The sequence below is a fragment of the Macrobrachium nipponense genome, chromosome 6 (genome assembly GCF_015104395.2).
Source record: "Macrobrachium nipponense isolate FS-2020 chromosome 6, ASM1510439v2, whole genome shotgun sequence".
Lineage (NCBI taxonomy): Eukaryota > Metazoa > Arthropoda > Malacostraca > Decapoda > Palaemonidae > Macrobrachium > Macrobrachium nipponense.
In genome coordinates, this window is record NC_061108.1 from 72,797,429 (window position 1) to 72,814,928 (window position 17,500).

General features: G+C 35.6%; 1 protein-coding gene across 1 annotated transcript in view; it reads left to right on the forward strand.

The window, feature by feature from the left end:
* The window catches only part of LOC135216557 (protein-L-histidine N-pros-methyltransferase-like), a 635,050-nt gene that overhangs the window by 440,661 nt on the left and 176,889 nt on the right, over positions 1-17,500 (forward strand). The window lies entirely within an intron of this gene.

Here is a 17,500-nt window from a genome sequence, read left to right on the forward strand (position 1 = left end):
ATAGTTTCAGTTGGATGAAAGGAAAAATTGTGAGGAGTTTTTATAAGTCCGTACGGTTCATTTGGTAATCGATTTTATAGTAATACACACAAATGTTATATGTTGAATTTTTATAGTAGCGTTCAACTAGAATCCTTTAAATACTACAGTAATACCATCAACGAAAAATATTCGTTTACACAACGAAAAATATTAATTTACACAATCTATCTTGTATAAGATTGGTAGTAGCAGCGGTGGAACCTCAAATTCATTAATCTATGTTATTATCATTGTTATGGACTATACAACACATATCGTAATGAAAGGACCTGCTTTACTTTACACCACAAAAAACAAAAGAGAGGTGTTTTTTGCGGTGTAAAGTAAAGCAGGTCATTTCATGACGATATGTGTCGTATATTTCATAACAGTGATAATAACATAGATTAATGAAGTTGAGGTTCCGCCGCTACTTCTACCAATCTTATACAAGATAGATTGTGTAAATGAATATTTTTCGTTGTGTAACGACGTCTCTGAAGGGAATAAACTCCACGTTTAGACTTGCAACCATTAAGCCCGGGGCCCCGTTCATGTAAAAGTACGCAAAATCTGGTGAACCTTGGCACAACCTATGGTACGTATACATAATGACGTTCCCAGGAAGAGGACTGTACCCTCTCTTACATCACTCTCATTTTTGATGGTATAAAGAGTAACAGGACTAATGATAATCATGGCAAAAGAAGGCCAGTCCCCTGATGTAAAATTCACAGTTCTACCAGTGACTCGTCTGAATATCACACACTTGTTAAGTTTGTATTTGGCGTAGTTGACGATGATCGACGTTTTTTCTGCTTTAATTAATGACAAGTTTTCTGCTATTTTTCCTTGCAAATCATCATGATAGTTATGTTGCAAAGAGGGAAGGTCATTATCAAAATAAGCTTTCTTTTTGTGTCACTGGTTTTTACTGGAAGAGGTAAATATATGTATTTTTTTGTAGAGAAGGTGAATAGATATTTCTGTATTATGTCGGACCAGGGACTATAAACTCTTTCAAAGTTACCAACCGGTGAATAAACTCTCATAATTCTATGGACAAGAGTTTGCGTGTTTTTGAAGCATTTGTTCGCAGTGCCTTTATCAAAACAGAAATCTCTAAATCGTGCACTCAAGTTGTTAGTTTTTAATATTGTTTATTATAAAATGCTTTATTCCCTATGCTTCATCAAAGAATAGTATCTGAAGTTCTGATAATAAATCCTGGTATAAGATGAAAAAATCTGGAGTCCATATATGCAGTTACTGCATCGTAGACTAACAGTGCTTATATATGCTCGTGTATGCATATATATATATATATATATATATATATATATATATATATATATATATAGTATATATATATATATATATAATATATATATATATATATATATTATATATATATATATATATATATATATATATATAGTATATATATATATGTATGTATATATATATATATATATATATATATATATATATATATATATGTATGTATATATATATATATATATATATATATATATATATATATATATATATACTATAGCAAAGTTAAACACTGTATTTACGAAATTCCCTGTCAAGAGTGTAATAAAACATATATAGGTGAAACGATTGATTTTGACAGAAGAAAAAGACAACATCGTGACTCATTAAGGAAAGGTGATGAAAACAACGCCCTGTTTCAACATAGACAAAGTGAAAATCATATGGTTAACCTTGACAAAATGAAAAACATAAAGGTTGTTAATAACACTGAAAAAAGAAAACTTTTAGAATCTATTTTAATCCAAAATGTTGACGCTATGAATATATATAAGAGTAATTTTAAACTGGACCTTTTCTGTAATGCAATTATGTAATTAATTAATTGATGAGCTGTGTTAGCTTGGTCTGGTGCTAGAATGGCCAAAAGCAGAACTCTTATTAAAGTGGAGCTGTCAAGAAAGAGAGAGAGAGAGAGAGAGAGAGAGAGAGAGAGAGAGAGAGAGAGAGAGAGAGAGAGAGAGAGAGAGAGAGAGAGAGAGAGAGAGAGAGAGGCTACCTTTTCTTCATGTACTAGGTTTAGGTTCACATAGCAGTGATTGAGGCTTTATCATTCTCTTACACTTGTGTCAATTGTAACCCTTTTCCTTTAAATGGTCCACCGTTATAGTGGTTTTTATCGTGGACTGCCTCTTTCGAGTTCTTCATTTCATGTTCTTTTGTAGCAAGAGAGGCTAATTAATATTCACTACAGAATAGAGTGCCAGATTGTTTCTATTTTAGGTTATATGAGATCTAGCGAATACTAAAGGCTTCACAATAAGAGTAGGTCTACCCATATTACAATTTATTGAACAGACTGATTGAAAACAAAATGAAACACATTATTACACAAAAGTAACACTAAAGTATAACGTGAAATATATGGAACAGTACAATTCTTATATGTAGAGTTATGGGCGTTCACGGGAATGAATCCATATTCAGTTTGAAATTATATAAAAGTAAAGTATATCAAAATCAAGCAACAAAGAAGATAATTCAAGGCACATTTTGTATGATGTTATCACTAGAATATATAACAAGAATGTTATACATGTCCAGAATATTTGAGTTAGTCTAACCTACTCACAAACTCATACAATCGCTGAGTTCTGTACCAACATTTTTAACTACCAAATAATGAAATGAATTTAGATAAATTAAATAATTTTAAGAGATCTAATACGATTCTCAAGAGCGCAACTTGAGAGACTGACGATTAAAAAACAGTAGGACACTCAGTCTAAATTTGATATGTCATAGAGGGGGATTTATCGTGCACGGATTTTCGATTTTCCATGTATAGATTATATAAAAGCTTTAGTAAGTTATTTTGATTGGGGAACAAAAGAAACAATCTTTTTTTGAGCTTTGCCCGTTTACCCATATTTCCTGATTAGAATAATAGAACAGAGTGGGAATACCCACAATGAACTGGGGGAAAAATCCGAATGGGAGGCCACTCCCATGATGAGAAGATGGTGATGTTTGTTAGTGTATTGTATCATAATAGAATAAGGAAGATCAAATTAATGCATGTAATGTCGAGCGGAGTGGCTGGAGATATAATCCAATTATTATTTAGTTGAAATGAAAGTTGATGGATTGAATCGATTTTCAAATAGGAGGAAGGTGGAAATGTAGTAGTAAAGCTTCATGAAAATAAGCCAAATGTGGGCTAGGGTTAAGGAGACAGAAGCTGAAAGAGTAAACGAGTAAATAAAGTCAGCAGAAGTTTTGTTAATACAGGAAGTTATGAAGAAATAGTAACAAAATGTTGTTGGATGAGGAAATGAGAGGTTTGGTAAAAAAAAAAAAATTGAGGTGCAGTTAGAAGACCTAACTTTGTTTAGCTTTTAATAGCCACTTTAAACGAACCACATCTTTGTAGCTTGTTTGTAAAATATGAAAATGGTTGAATCTATAAATGGTTCCATCGTCGTTGATTAATTATGAAATCTTACCTTACTATCCTTAATTTTCAAAAACCTCTAAAACAGAAAATGAACGCAATGCGTCGGTTTTAATCACTTTGGTAGTATTTTGGTGTTCAACGAAATCATAAGCGAACATTATTTTCTTTGTTTAGATGCCTTTTTTTTTAGCTTTCTTTAAAAGATAACTAATTAGATGACTTTTTGGCTGTCCGTCCGCCTTGACATCTTAAAAACTACTGAGGCTAGAGGGCTGCAAATTGGTATGTTGATTATTCAACCTCCAGTCATCAAACATTCCAAATTGCAGCCCTCTAGCTTCAGTAGTCTTTACTTTGTTAAAGTTAGCCATGATTATGCGTCTGGCACCGCTATGGAGCCAACAACACAGGCCACCACCGGGCCTGGGCTGAAATTTTCATGGAATGAGGGTGAGAGTTTCATAGGCTTTGACGAAAGTTTCATAATGTATTATACGCTGTACAAAAACCTCGATTGCATTGCGCCGAAGTTACTTGTTTCAAGTAACAATGATTGAAACTACAAGTGGAGAAACAATATTTAACATAAAGTGTCTTGGGAGAGATGGCCTTTTACGTAAGGCTTTATTTTAAAGCTCAAGACGACCTCACTTAGGAACTGCATTAATCTTGTATTTCATAGCCTCATCATCAGCTTATCTTTTTAAATCATGGTACATAAATGAACATACTTAACTCTATTGAAACCGATACAGAGTTGTGTAATTAGTTGTACTTTTTTCAGGTTGACTAACACAATTTAATGAAGAACTGTATGTGAGGGGATGACCAGCTACTTGCAGTGTGTGATTAATATAAAGTTTTTTTAATGTGATAATATTTCCTGTGACTGTTAACGGTGACTCATCGAAGCCGATTTATTGACCTCGCTTTCTTTTTCTTATCTTCTTTCTTTACATCTTTTCCCACTGCTATGTGGGGTCGATGATTGACCTCTCTTTTTCTTATATCTCCCGGTATATAGTGTTCGAAGATGTGAATCCTAACTCTCTCTCTCTCTCTCTCTCTCTCTCTCTCTCTCTCTCTCTCTCTCTCTCTCTCTCTCGTGTGCGTGTGCTATCAGTTTGTATTCAGATGCTTAGGTAGACGATCTATCACCGCGAGCTCTTACCATGAATGAAGAGTTTCTTTAACCCTCTCGCCACCCCTGCCAGTCATTACCTAGCAATGGGTTCCCCCCTCCCCCTCTCCAGCTGTGTTCTTTGCATCGTTACTTGTAGCTTTAAGGGAAAGTTGCCTAGGAATTTTGTTCTCAATGATTTTTGAAGATCTCTTGGATGGGACAATATTACAAGCCGCCGCGACAGACGCATCTCCTCTCTCTCTCTCTCTCTCTCTCTCTCTCTCTCTCTCTCTCTCTCTCTCTCTCTCTCTTTCCACCCACAAGTCCATAGTACTGAATTAGGAACCTGTTGCCTACATTTTATTTTGCTGAAATCTGGAAAAAGGCCTAGAAATTTTTTCATGTTCATGAATCCAAATTATAAATTTCATTTTATATTCCATATGAATTTTTTTCGTATAACTAATTACTGTATAGATGCAAACAATATTATTGTTATTATGTTCTCAAATATCTGACGCCAATGTGCGCAATAAATTGATTAAAACAAAAATCTCTCTCTACCAAAGTGAGGTCTTAGCTAGAATGCTGACCGGAAATTATTTTGTGGAATTGTTAGATTAAGCTGTTCGTTGTGTATCGTTGGATTTAGAATGTCCAGCTTGACCGACATATCGCAAGTGTTTTCATAAATGTCCTACAATGGGATTTAGAATCACACTGAAGGTACCGGACAGACTGCTGTACATTTCATTTTATCAAGAGAAAAAGTTTTCGTATAACTGAGGAAAAGGAAGCACCAGCTTAAGGGAAAGGGCAGGTAGTATGAGGTCATGGTAGAGAGAGAGAGAGAGAGAGAGAGAGGAGAGAGAGAGAGAGAGATCATTGGATGAGGTAGGTAACAGCATATTAATCACCTATCCACCTGTTCCATTAATTGATATTGGCAGAGGCTGACCTCTGCCTAACCCCTCACACACCTATCTCGGATGCCTTCCAGTGCGGGCATTACCACAACTCTTTGCCCGCTCTTTGGGGGTGAGCGATGAAGTTGACGATTTATATGTTTATAAAGTGATGTCATGTACTTCTTTACCTTCAGAATTTAGTATTCCTTTCTGTTTTTTTAAATTTCTATTTACGGTTTGTTTTCAGACAATGCTTGCGGTTTGTATTTATGCAGTGAATTATAACGCAGCTTTTTTTTCCTTTTTCTCACTGTGTGGTTGAGTCGTGATGTCACCACTTTCCTGAATCGTTGACAAAAGTCGCATTGGCAGTGTATATGTATATATATATATATATATATATATATATATATATATATATATATATATATATATAATATATATGTGTGTGTGTGTGTGTGTGTGTGTGTGTGTGTATGTATACCTATACATATATATACATACATATATATACATATATATATATATATATATATATATAATATATATATATATATATATATATATATATATATAGTACGTTTTACTTGTTTTTTGTCCTTTAATTAAATCTTTGTTTTTTTTTTATCTTTATACCGATGCTTTTTCTGAATAAGTATGATTTGCCCATTTTTCTTTTCCTTACTTTTTCATAAGTAATGCCTCAAAACATACATTGTATACGTAAAGTATATTGTCTATCCCCGTACCAATACCCGTTTTCCTCAGACAGCGGATAGCGTCAGAAAGTGTTAAACTTCTGATTGTCAAGAAGTATTTTACAAATGGGGTTGTTAACCCCATGCCATTTTTTCAAAATACTCGTAAAGACATTGGCCATTTTCCTTAAAGAGGGGTGGCAGCAGAGAGATTAATCAGCACAGCGGTCATTGCTACATTCATACTTTTAACTGCTGGATCATGGAGGAACCCTGAGCAGAAGAGTTTTGCGCCTTCAGGGAAAACTGAGTAGTTTCATGTCTAACACCCTTACAAACGCTGTTATTAAATTTGCGCACTCTCTAGCGCTGCTTGATTATTTAAACGCTATACATCCCTTTCTTGGGCTTTCTTTCTCTCCCCCCCCTCCCTACCCAATAACAAAAGCATTTCTAACTTATACATTCCTTCCATCAGTCTATCATTCTCCACTCTTTCCACAAGCCCAGACCATTTTAAAATACAAAGATACACCCTTTCACGACTTGAGTCTGTTTACCTCTTTGTATCTCCCCATTTTCACCATTCCAACTCTCCTACGCTACACAATTGGGTCATCTGGGCAGCTTTAACCTTCTTTCATTCACATGCAAACTTCACTTCCACCTAGAAGAGTTAACTCAACAATTCCTTTTCAAGTTCCCACCTTGATTCTCATGGACAATTCAAGTGTATTCCCCATCTTTTACACACGCCCTGCTAACATACTTGCTTTCCCTATTCAGTGACTCGTCATTTCTTTAGCATTACCATTATGAAGTTATATATACATGTTGAAGACTTTAAAGAAAATGCTTGCTTTTACTGGTTGTTCTCGTTATCAAATAATTTTTAATAGTGTACCTGATTATTGTATACCCTGACCGGTTCGATACAACTGCGAAATGTACAGTTAGCTAAGTGAAATAGGCAGTTATGACTAACTCTTGGGTACCTTTTTGGTTGTAATAGTTTGTGTGTGTGTGTGTGTGTGTGTGTGTGTGTGTATGGCGAATGACTATGAGAATTTAAAGTATTCCTTTTCGTACTTTATCAAACTCAGCTCTGTGAGCTACTTAATCGTTGTTCTTTGAAATATCACGCACTCTACCTAGAAAAAAATTAGGTTTTCAATATTTCGTGTGAAAAATTACGTTTGTAAGTAGGACAACTAATGAAGTGCCTTTATTGCAATTTGCAACAAAAATATCTTTCTCTCTGCAATAGATTGGTTCTGTAAGGAGTCTCCAATTTACAGTATGCAGATTTCCCAAGTAAGGTAAAATTAACAGACATTGCGTTACAGTACAGTATGCTGAATAGATCATGTTACGTGTAAGTACGACTTAACAACGCAGGCATCACAGGGCTTTAAATGATGATCAAGAATAGTGCAATAGACTTTCAAAAGAGAGTTTGAATTACTTTAAAAACCTTTTGTTCAACTCCTAATATCAGTAATGAATATTAGGACACGAGTAAGTAGGCGACCTTACAGCTTCATTTCCGTTTGAGAGCTTTTGGATCTTGACTGAAGAAAAAGGTAGCTTCTTTCTTGGCACTTGTTGAAATCACCTGTTCGTTCAGTCTTGGTTCTGAAAGTGTTTGATTTACATCCAAAGACTAGCTGAATTTTCCAGTCTTATTTTCATGCACTGAAAGGTCAATGATAATTCATCGTTGGATCGTAACCACCGAATGTTTTGTCTTCATCTTAATTTGTTCTAGGGAAAGTCACTGACAACCTTATCATCTTTTTGGAAAAATTAAAACTTTACAATAACCTCCTTTTTAGTAGAAAAATGAGAGTTTTGCAGTGCATTCGGCACACTGCACTGTAGCACAGTGTCTATTAATTATGCCCTACTTGGGAAATCGGTTAATAAAATCTGCCTGCTGTAGATTGGACAGTGGTACGTGAAGACACTATAACCCAGTGTTTCCTACAAAAAACGAGTTGATTACCTTTGAATTCTTAACATGTCACTAGTATTAATGTTAATTATTGAATGACATTTAGGATCTAGGTTATGCAAGTTGTAAACGTAATCATGACATGTATTGTCATAACGACATGGTAGTCTTAATGCGTTGCTCTGTGTACGTTTCAACTCTGAAGTATATACATGATTTACCGAGTGTGATAATATTTGGAAGATATAAGGTTTATGTTGAAGTTGTAAGTATACCTTTGTAAAAACAGCTTTTGTCCTTTATATATTAATGCTTCAGTCGAATAAACGAATGAGTTTCTTAAGGTCTTTTGCAAAAAGTAAAATAACCAGTTTTTGTGTCGGTGTCATTACACGTCACATTAGCCAAATTATTATTATTATTATTATTATTATTATTAATTATTATTATTATTATTATTATTATTAAAGGTGATGGCTACCTCAGCAGCGTTACACTTGTAGAGATCCTTCTCAGTTTTTCTAATAGCGGTTTTTTCCGTACTACTTAAACAGGCTAGTAGAGTGCCTATGGAGATCCATTATTATTATTATTATTATTGTCATTTAGGAAATGTTAAAATGGCACTTGTTGGTCTTCCTCCATGAAAGAAGATGGTATATAATGTTTATACACATTTGGTATATAATTCTTACAACGAAAAGAAATGAAGACAAAAAGCCTTACATTTAGTCTGGTTTACATAGTAATTATGTCCATAATTACCCTTAATTCTCTATATTTCTATAATTTTCGTTTTATTATATTCCCGTGTTTATTAACGCCGCATTTCAGTTTTCCCTTGGACCGATTAAATTGCCTGGCGTTGCACTAAATGTAGCAGACAGCAAGAAATGGAGCGGCTGCAGTTGGGAGCGACCTGCCTCAACATCGGTTTTGCTCCCGGACACATATTCCCGAACTATAACCAAATACCGGACCCGCCCTGAAAAAAAGCTTTAATTCATATCTTAAAATATAACCATAAAATCTTCTTGAAAATGATTTCATTATTTTTCCCACACCCAAAACGTTTTTAAAGGGGTAACCTTACACAACCTGGGGGCATGGCAAAAGAAAAAAAAAAAAAAACCGGGCTGGTGCAATACTATACTCTTTTTTTTTTTTTTCAACAGTCCACCCGCCTGTGGTGTTTGCGTATGATAACACTGCGTCCCAGACTTTAGATAGTTACGCTATGTTTAAGTTTTAGTTAAATAAAAGGATATCTGGGTGTATATTTGCAACTGAAAAGTGTTTTAATGATTTACTGTATGCGAAATACGCCGTTAATATTCAAAATAGGATATTGTTATTATTGTTGAATGTAAGTTAAATATAACGATCTAAAACCCCGGGACGCCGTGTTACCATACGCAAACACCACAGGCGGATGGGCAGATGGAAAAAAACCGAGTATAGTATACATCTCGGGAATTTGCCTCCCAAACTCCAGTTGCCAAGGAGCGAATCTCTGAACATTCAGAAATGCTTTCAACTCTTTCCTCGGGATCATTAAACGCGGTTACTGTCCAGCCAAACGGGACACGAAGACCCTGATCGGTCATAAAGCAACAAGCAAGTTGATTTGGCTGACTCTTTCTCAGAAGCCTTTAATTTAGCGTCCCTCTCCACTTTCTCAGCTTTTGAAAGACAGCTCACTATTAATTTTCTGTAAAAGAAAACTATTGAGATGGGTTTTCGTCTGTCCGTCCGCCCTCTGATCTTAAAAACGACTGAGGCTAGTGGGCTGCAAATGGATATGTTGATCATCCACCCTCCAATCATCAAACATACCAAATTGCAGCCCTCTAGCCTCAATAGTATTGATTTTATTTAAGGTTAAATTTACTCATGATCTTGCGTCTGGCACTGCAATAAGTGCCAACAACACAGGCCACCACCCGGCCGTGGCTGAAGGTTTCATGGGCCGTGGCTGAGTGTTTCATGGTCAGCGGCTGAGAGCTTCAAGCAGCATTATGTGCTGTACAGAAAACTCGCCTGCACCGAAGACACTTCGGCGCATTTATTGCTTGTTTTTATTCCACTGCCTGGTGCAAACTCGGAGAAATCCATTCTCTTGCGGACAGCATATTATTTTTTTTAGTTATTCATTACTAATGAGTACATAGTTGTTTTAAATTTCTCTGTATCTTCCGTTGATAGGTTCTCTAGGTTTATCGAATCTATGTAAAATTGCATGAGAACTACTACTCAGAAAGCTTTGAGAAAGAAATTGCTTGCTTTTCCACTGGGTGAATTGTTTGCCTGAGCATTTTGTCTTTCATGTTGAGCAACAAATTAATGTGCTTTGATGCAGTGTTCATTTCTTTTTCTGGGCTTCAAAAAACCTAGAACACTGAATAAAAGTAAAATTTTAAAACATACAGCTTATGTCTAAAATTCAGGCAGTTCCTTGCATATTTTCAATAAGCATTTCGTTATTGCTTAAAACGATATATACTGTATTACGAATAAAAACTGTTCTGGTTTTGTTTTTAGTGAAAACAACAGAAACCTCAACACTTTTTCTCATTTTCCATCTCGATTTTTCACTTCTTCTTACACACGTCCCGTTCTGCATCATAAATCCTAATTAATTTCCTCTCAAAATTACACTGTATTTGATTTTCGTAAAAATTCAAGGTTCAATAGTTACCTTGGAGTTGTAATGAAATGTAATTACGGTGGGCGATTCAGCACCGGAAAATTGCCGATTTCGCCTTTTTGAGTGTTTTACCTGAGAGGTAAAGCAGAAGTATTAATCTGTCTGAAAAGAGAGAAGATTGAGAAGCGCCTTGTAGACACCAAAAGTCAATGCACGAATATACTTTTGTTTAAATTGCATAATCTCGCGGATTCTTTTACAAATCTTGGCAACACTCACGCGGGAGGGAAGACAAAAGATCCCTCGAGGTAATGCATCTTGTGCAAGAAGGCTCCGCCAGAGCGATGCTGATCAGTCACGGTTGGTGCTAAATGTATGTTTTGGCTCGTGTGTCATTGTCTGTTTCTTTAATTATGCCTTGGCTGAGGTATCCCTCCAGTCCCGGACCTCTAAATGGAAGACACGCCGAATTGATTGGTTCTGTCTTTTAGATGAAGTCCCGCTTGAATTGGTTGGGATGGATGGGCCAGAGACCCCGAGGCTGAGCAGAATATCTCCTCTCTGGGTGTGTTTTATTGAGAAGGCTCTTCCATGGCTTGTGGGTATTGTTTGTCGGACTGATGCCTTGTGGGTTTTACTTGCGATTGTTTGCATTGTGCAGAAGACACCTGAAGGAAGTGCATTGTCTACCTACGTTCGGGTTTGCGTTGCTTAAAAGACGCATTCTTTTATTTGCGTGTGGGGAAAATGAGGTTTATTACACTGATTGCAAGGTGGTTCTGCATAAATCATTTTAAGTTTCGCGTGCTTTTACACAGACACACACAGCTGTGCAGCCTCTCTTATGAATTAAATTATATTTGACTTTTACCATTTTTAAACCTTTCTGTATTCCAAATCTAAATTTTAGCAGGATTTTTATGCAGAATGGCCATGATTTTAACCTTACTTAGTTGGGTTTTTTTTTCGTTAAATGAATCTAATTATCCTTGATTTGTTTTCGATGTGAATGCCTCCGTTTGTATTAAGACGATTCATTTGATCATTAAGATTTTGTTAAAAGCAAAGTGCCTTTCTTGCATCTTAACTACTGAATGTGTTTAGATCAGTTATTTTCCCATTTCTAATTCTATATATATTCCATTGATAATGCTTGTTTGTTGTTACCTACGTAACATGGCTATAAGATCTTCAGTTCGAATTCTCTTCTCCTTCGGTAGAATATGAATTATCGTTCAAATGTTACGTACCTGTGCGAAATGCTTCTAAATGTAGGCATTTATACGTAGAAACACGGATAGATGCGCAGATATACTGAAAGAGTTAATATTTACATGCAGTATTTATATTTTTTATCCTTATGTCTATTATTTTACCATACCATAGCATGGAAAAGTTGGTCAAAGCGAAATAGATATCTTCATTTGTTCTCGGTGTGTCTATTGCCTTCAAATAATGTTTCTATGAAATATTAACTAGAATGTTTTGTACTTTAACGGGGAAAAATATCTCTGAAGGCATTAATTGAAAATAATCTTTGAGCCTCCGTTTCTTACTAATCTTTTCATATCTTGGACAGGTGATTTTATATAATGCCCGATAGTATGCATGAGGATGTTATCTATGAAACTATTTATAGGGTGTTTCGAAATTAGTGCCGCGCCCCCCCCCCCCACCCCCCACAGCATAAACTAAAATTGATATAGACAAAAACAAAAGTAATTCGGAACGTATATATCCAAGTTTCTCTCCGAGTATTTAATATTTTTGTGGCCTCCATCTGCCTGTACCACAACCTGCATTCTTGAGGGGTATGATTTCAGCAAATCGCAAAAAGAGCTGAGACTCAAACTCCATTTCCATGAGCACTTCGGTCACCTTCTTTGCAGGTCGTCAAGGCTTGGTATACCATCATAGTTCACTGTGTGCGCTTCAACACGATCCTTTAAGACACTACCAATGTTTTCACACACATAAAGGTCAGGGGAGCTACCTGGAAATTCACTTGAGAAGAAATCGATACCACTGTTTTGAAGCAGCTCCTTTGAGGAAAGGAAATACTCCACCAGTAAGCACAGTTTCTCTGAAGTATTCGCCATTCCATGACTTTACTTTTTCTTTGATGATCCACATTAACCGTTTGGCTGTGAAACAGAGAAAAATTCCCAAACAATCAGGAAATTTCACAACTTGGCGATAGTGCACGTCATCACTGATATCATCCAACTTTGCAGCCCAAATGATGTCATTTTAATGATTTGGCTTCCTGACTGTGTAAATGAAGAATTCATCTGATGCAGCAACATGGAGAAAGTCAGCTTCATCCCAATCTTTAAGAAATGAACCACAAAACCATGCACGGTCTTCTCTCTGTTGCTGAGTGATGTTGGGCTTGCTTATAACATGAAATGGCTTGATACCAGATTTTTCAACTCACAATATACAGCACTATAACTTCTCTTCTTTCCCCTTTTTATTTCTAGTTCAAGCGCCAATTTACATAAAGACTTTCTTGGTCTACCCCCTGCTTCAGCCATGATGCTTTTGACTCCTGAGAAAGGACTTCAGGCCTTCCAAGATTCTCACTTTTTTCGCGATGACAGTCTTATGGATTTTTGTTCCGGTTCCTTTTAACAAAGGATTCATCTCTTTTAATGTATTTAGCTATCCAGGAACGTGAAATGAAGAATGCGCCAGCATGCCTGGCCTCTCTGAAGATTATAGCCCGGATTTAGCCAATCCATCTGATTTCCTCTGAGTCGTTAGCCATGGCTGTATCTAACTCTGTCACTCAGTCTGAAAATACAAGAAATGTAAAATGAAAAATAACTTCATAGAAACTTAAAATAATGTACTTTGGGATAGACTATATCAGAAAACTTCATAACTTTCCATTTGTTCTGTGGAGGTGGGGGGGCTCTAATCCCGAAACACCTGGTATATATATACACTTGGAATAGGCAAAACCATCTTAGTTATATAAGAAATTTCGTTTCAGTTCAGTGAATGATGAAAGTTTATGTTAATTGCACGTGGTCTAGTAGTGTGGTTGTTAGTGTCGTGGTGTGCCACTCAGATGTAGAGGGTCTGCGTCTGACCCAGAGAGATAAAAAATCTGTCTCTGTACCATGATCAGTTACTGCTGCAGGGTGGGGTCTGCGGTGGGAGGTTGAAACCAAAATTGTTTGAGAGCTTGAATTTCAAGTCAATGGCCCCTGTGTGCTTGTTCCATGTGAATAGGTTTCATTTATTGGAATAATAATGACAATAATTGGTTATTTTCGAAACACCAGAATTGAAAACGGCAAATATGATAATATTGTCATTACCCCTTGCAACAATGGCGGCATGCAGGGCACAGGCAATAAGTGGCATCTTTAGTGATAATGATTATATGTGAAAGTGTCCTGCAGACGATGGCGATGAAACAAGAAAGTCGCAGAATTTCCAGTGCTGTGGCAGGAAACAGTTGTCATATTCCCTTTCTATGGCGTCATATTTATCTTGAGACCTCAAAGTTTCAAATTTTGCTTCGTTACGTAATGCCATCAGCATAAAATTGCCAGCTTTGCTACATAAAGAGGTTTAGATATGATACCGCTGCAAGCCACCGGGTAGAATTTAATGGCAGGCGGAAAATCAGGGTTACAAAATAATTCTATTAATACTTTATCATTTTTAATACATAAATCCAGTTACATTTTGTTTATTAATAGTCGTAATTTGTAGATATTGGAGTAAATGAAATTCCAGAATTACGATCAGTATTTTTTAAGATGTTAGGGCAGACGGGCCGACAAAAAAGCCTACTTAGTAGTTTTATTTTACAGAAAACTAACAGAAAAATGCTATCATTTAAGAGTTAAATTGACATGTGATCCTGAAAAAGATCCAGCGTTGAAACTATTTAGGGAACTAATCACCATCCTCCAAGGCTGGTGATTATCAAATTTCACCCAAATTAGGGTAAAATACAATTATGGCCATTAAATCCACCAGTGACCTTGGGAGAGAGGTCAGGATGAGAAAAAAGAACAAATCTTACCAAAAGATATTCACCAGGTCCAAAAATACCTACTTACTATGTTTCATCAAAATTAGTGTAAAATAATAATGATGATAATAATAAGTGTAAACAACGGTCGAATTCTTAAAACCTTTCTATGTAGTCAAAAGGTAGCCACTAGATTTATCGCAATTATGTACCAGGTTTTCTTTAGTAAGAATGGATAATTCCAGAAATGACATTGAATATCCAACAAAGCTCCAAGGCCAAGTTAGAACATTTAAGATGAAACATTACAGCAAAATTGTTAGTATTGTACAGTACAATAAAGTTTGCATCGCGAATAATTTGAAAACAAAACTACACATATTAGCGTTTGCCTACAGTTATAAAACAGTAGAATATGTTAAAATACCTAAAAATCTTTATTCCATGTAGTAACCTACATGGTACCTTGCAAATATACCCCTAATCAACATAGCTAGCTTTTGGAAATTACAATGAAACAAGTAAAACAATGAAAGAGGGAAACTGTTGGCAGAATTTGCTAAAACATTGTTTTGCGTTGAATCAATATTTCTAGGTAAAATTAAGTATTTTTTTTTTTACTTGCTTAAAGGTATTCTTTAGAAAAAAAACTGTGAATACAAAACAGTTTAGAATATCTTCGGAAAGCGCATTTCAGACCTGCCTTTAGTTGTTGGTTGCAGTACCTCCATTTATCTATTATTATTATTTTTTTTTTTTTTTTGCTGGGTGGAGGGGCGGTTTGTCTACCACAGTTATCCTATTCGACTGGGCGGTTTTATAGTGTGGGGTTACGGGTTGCATCCTGCCCCCTTAGGAATCCATCACTTTTCTTACAATGTGCGCTGTTTCCAGGAGCACACACTTTTGCATGAGTCCTGGAGCTACTTCAGCATCTCATTTTTCCTGGTTCCTTTTTAGGGATCTTGGGATCGTGCCTAGTGTCCCTTATTATTATTATTATTATTATTATTATTATTATTATTGTTATTATTATTATTATTATTATTATTATTATTATTATTATTATTATTATTATTGTTGTTGTTGTTGTTGTTATAGTGGGTCAGCTAGAAATGTGATTTTTTTTATCAACCGACTTATGAATCTTTCATTCGCGTTATTGCGACCTAATGATACTTCAAAATATTGAAGGGTATAACAAAGTTTGGACTAAGTCAAGTTTAAAAACTATTTAATGGCGTAATTTTGACATTATTGCTTAAATTTGGCCTGTAACCAGGAAGAACAGGTGAAGGTCGCTTGTAACGGGGATCAAATGAAAAGGTCTCCAGGTTAAATTTTAATAATAATGATAATAATAATTATTATAACAATAAATGTATCCCATATTTATTTACTCGTAACCAAATTTCAGAAAAAAATACCGTGTTTCTGAATGTTAACAGTTACAAAGTTACTGTTCATTTCTCTTATTCAAAAAGACATTTTTTTTCTCGTATTTCATAGCTTAAACGTGAGACTGGTACCACAAAACCAATGACCTTGCTATATCCGGTCACGACTGAAGTAATTTTGTTTACAACCCACGTGTATTTATTTCATCATCTTTTGAGTTATTTTATTTTCCTTTGTTTGATGTTATTTATTATTTTTTGTTTTTATTTCATCGGTGTAAAGAGAAACGATAGTATGAATAGTTAGTTTGTGTGGTTTTCGCCAACGAAAAGGCGTCTCTTTATTTGTCATTGCTTATTGGTGCCTCTTTCAAAACTGAATTCTTCTGTTCCGTTATGCGGTATCGCAAATTTTTCTTATTTAGATTTTCAAGGTAAAACTGATGAATAACATTCATTAGCATTAAATTTTAAGGACCCTCTGTTAACCTCTTTTGACAGTCAAAAAGGAGAATTCTAGAGTTTGAAATATGAAATTTTTATGAATCATCGTTGGGAGCAAAACGAAAATTCACATCTGACTCTGTAATGTAGATAGCAGCTGTTTCTAATATATTCAAGGCAATGAAATTCCAACGCGTGTTATCGTGGTGCGTTTGTTTTTAGTTTTCTGTAAAAGAAAACTATGGAGATGGCTTTGTGTGTCCGTCCGCACTCTCTCTGTCCTCCCTCAGATTTTAAGAACTGCTGAGGCTGGAGAAGCTGCAAATTGGTATGCTTAACATCCAACCTCCAATCATCAAACATACCATTGCAGCCCTCTAGCCTTAGTAGCTTTTATTTAATCCATGGTTAAAGTTAGCCATGATCGTGTGTCTGGCACCGGTACGGCACAGGCCACCACCGAGCCATGACTGAAAGTTCTATGAGCCGCGGCTCTTACAGCATTATACGCTCTACAGAAATCTCGATTGCGCCGAATTTTCTTAAATGCATCTTTTTACCTGTTTTTATTGTTCAAATTGTTATTGACAATAGACATTATTTTGATGGAACGCACAAGAAGACCGTGGATAGAGAGAGCTGAATAAAAAAGCTGAGTGAAAAACAAAGATGAACAAAAAAGGAGGAAAAGGAAGGAGTAGATTTATCAGGGAGAAAATAGATAGGATTAAACAAAAGCTATCCTTTTTTATATATAAAAAAAGCCCAAGACTGGAAGGTCATAAGTAGACCCAACGTCATAGCCAAAATATTGATAAAATTGTTACATGATCATCACCCGCGACAGGTGAATGAGTGTG